At 33.0% G+C, this 3,390-nt stretch overlaps 1 pseudogene; it reads right to left on the bottom strand.

Moving 5' to 3' along the window:
- Positions 1 to 902: 902 nt before the first annotated feature.
- Positions 903 to 1,021, bottom strand: LOC112483697 (annotated as a pseudogene).
- Between the last annotated feature and the right edge of the window lie 2,369 nt (positions 1,022 to 3,390).

The following is a 3,390-nucleotide window of genomic DNA, read 5'->3' as shown; positions in this document are numbered from 1 at the left end:
AATAGATATTAAGTCATTGTTGTTTTAAACCACTAATATTTGTGATGGTTTGTTTTGCAACAGTTGTTAACTGAAACAGGCAAGTGCCTTGAAAAGGATGCTTTATGAACATGCTAATAACAATATTGGTTAAAAAAATAAGGTATAAGGTAAGAAAGAGACACAGTTCATTAGGGATACTGTCAAGTAGATAATTTATTATTGAGTTAATAGAATATCAGCATAGTAATGTGTTCTTTATTATTATAAAACTAAACACCCTTTCTGTCTGAATGGATACATGACTCTGTTAATTCACTGTGTTTAAAATACAATGGTAAACCAGACAGATATAGCCTCCACCTTTAGGAAAGCTTGAAAAAAAAATGGTTACAAAGATGTGACTCCAGACATTAATTGCTTGCCCCTATGTAGAAAGCTAGGAAAAGTATCTATCTCAACTACCATGTATGAAGGGCTGGAGAACCTACATTGTCATAATTTTATATGACCTATTAGAGACCTAGGGTCAAGGAGCATGAAAGTAATATGAAATTTTAAGGAAAAACAGGTGTCTCAATGGAGAGACAGGTGCAAACACTGGTTCATCTATAGCAACAGGAGGACCATGGGACCCCCACACAAACAGGAAAGAAAAGTTCAGCTACAAAATTTAACAAATTGCTGAAGTCCATATCTGGGTCACACACACACACACACACACACACACACACACACACACTCACACACTCACACACACACAGACTCTTCTCTATGAATTGCCTTGATGCTCCTGAGAAAACTCATGCTGTTTTCTCTATAGTATCTTATTTTGATAAATATGAACAGAACCATTAGTGAGTGGACTCCTAAATTTAATTTGTAAATTTATAAAGCTAAAATATTTTTGTTTTTGTTTTAAATGCCTATAGCACCTGGTCTTCCTAGGTGGTCTCCCATCCAAGTACTAACCATGCCCGGCCTTGCTTAGCTTCCAGGATCAGACAAGATCAGGCACATTTAGGGTGGCGTGGCCATAGACTAAAGCTGAAGTTTTATACAGTGATGATCTCATCTATTATGGGTCTCTTTTTTTTCTTTCCAGTAAGATTTGATGTACTGAATAATAAATGTAACATTTAAGCATATATGCCTCATCTCTTCTAGTGACTAGAACATGACTTTCTGCAAGTGTCCAGAATATAGCACACCCCAGATACCTTGGTTTGAGATGGAGAACTATGGAATCTATCAAATTCCTAATCCAAATCCATCAAATTTCCTTGGGCACTGTCCAGGGCAAAATGGGCATGTGCAACAGGACAGTGGTTTGGTGAGTGCAAATTTGGGAATAAATGATGGTTGTGGCAGAAATTTGATTCTCTGCTATTCATGAAGTTTTGCTTATCTAATTCATGAACTGGGGCATTCTTATATAGAACAGTTTATGGCTGACCAAGGTAGGTTATAATCTTGCTTCAATATCCCATGAATGGCTGTAATGTTTTAAAATAGGCTTTTATGCTCATTAGGCAACACAGGTTTTTAGTTTTACAAATCAGAGCTCCATATGCTAAGCCATGAACTCTGGCCTAAGGCTGTTAATGACAGAAGGAAATGCCACCATTTTTATAATTCACACAAAATTGTCTTCTGTTAGCATTGTCCCTAAGAAGAGAAAAATTTTATATAACTAAAGACAATTTCAGACAGTCATGAAAATGATATTTATTAAGATCTTACCATACACTAGGTACTATGGTACTTCATTTCAAAGAAAAGACTCCTTCCAAGAAAAGAAATAACTGTAGAAAACAAGTCCCTTCTTGTCTTTCTTTAGGGCTATTTAAAAAGAAATTCTAGAAGTCCTAAAACTATACTTTAATAAATTAAGAAAAAAAAAAAAAGATTCCTATCATGTCATGGCTAAATAGTTAGATACGTATCATCAAAATAAGTAAAATAACTGCCTTTATAAGTTTAGAATATAATCTATGACTAATATAAACTATACTATTTATACTATTTTTATTTAATATTTTTATTTTTTTCTACATTTGAGTTTTGTTTAAAGATTATGAAGCAAGCCTCTGTATGTGTGTAATGTAATCAAAACCCATTACCAGCCCACCTAAATCATCCTTCCATAAGAGTTTCATAAATCTTCAGATTTAAGATACACAAAAGCCTATACACCAGGCTTGGTAACCTATATAAATAAGGTATTATCAACTAGTAGCAGAGAAACAAAAAGAAACATTACTTAAAAAGGTGGCAAAAATTCATTGTAGGGTTGCCCCTGAAGTTCACTCATGGAATTGTCACACAAAATTCTAATTTATGTTCATAATTTAAGTCTAATATGCATAAATTTAAGAAATAAAGCAATTATTAAATCTTTATGTTGTAATATCTTGGCTTCAGGAATTTTATCTTGATATCTACAGAAGATTTTTATTTAATTATTTTCTTTAGATTTTCAAGTCTGTAGCAAATTTATTCATAACGGTTATCTCAGTTTTGTTAAGGTAAAGATGCATGCCATCATTGTTCTCTTTATCTTGTGTTTTGAAAAGAGGAATCATGGCATATGATTTTGACTTGGAATTATTTGAATGTTAGGTAGTAAATGAGCCATAAGTATCTTCATTTCAGGAGTCCTATTGGAAGGCTTATCTACATTCGTTTGAATTTTCAGTTCGGATTTTTAGATTTGAGCCAAAACTGTAATATGAGCAGCTGGTAAACAATTCTGGTAACTCTGATGATTATCAACATAATGGCAAATTTGAGAAATAATAAAATAAATTACCATAAAATGTTGATACTGATTCTCTCAAAGCACAAATTATGTTGAAGCAAAGTTAACCCATTTAAGAAGCTTTGTAGTAGCCAGTTCTCTAATTACTATTTTTCACCTGGAAAAGTACACATTCTAAATAAGAAAATATAGGTTTGGATCCTGGCTCACAAATCTGTGATTTGTTTGTTCAGGATGAAGTTAACTTTATAAATTTTAATTTCCTCATCTACAATAGGATGTTTTAAAAAGAAATGAAATAAAACAAGTAAAGTACTTTTCACTAGTCCTGGACTATTGTAGAGCTGAATTATTGTTAGCCCGCCACCCATTCTACTGTTTCTAAAAAAAGATATTTTCCTCTACAACTCTGGCCATTGTATCTGTATTTAACTACGACCTAGGGAGTTACCCGTTTGGTAAGGTAAGAAGACAAACATTGATCGAAAATTTTCAACTGAGTGTTGCTAATCTATCAAATATCCTAAATCTGTCATATTAATTCTCTTGTCCTTCCCAGTAAACTTAGACTTTCCCTCAGGTGGCAGATGGGGAATAAACAAACTTGTTTCTCACATTTTAGCCACATCATTCTCCTTTTTCTTTATTAC

This window comes from Pteropus alecto, unplaced genomic scaffold (assembly GCF_000325575.1).
Source record: "Pteropus alecto unplaced genomic scaffold, ASM32557v1 scaffold164, whole genome shotgun sequence".
NCBI lineage: Eukaryota > Metazoa > Chordata > Mammalia > Chiroptera > Pteropodidae > Pteropus > Pteropus alecto.
The sequence above is the reverse complement of the archived record's forward strand: the minus strand, read 5'-3'. Positions and strand labels throughout refer to the sequence as shown.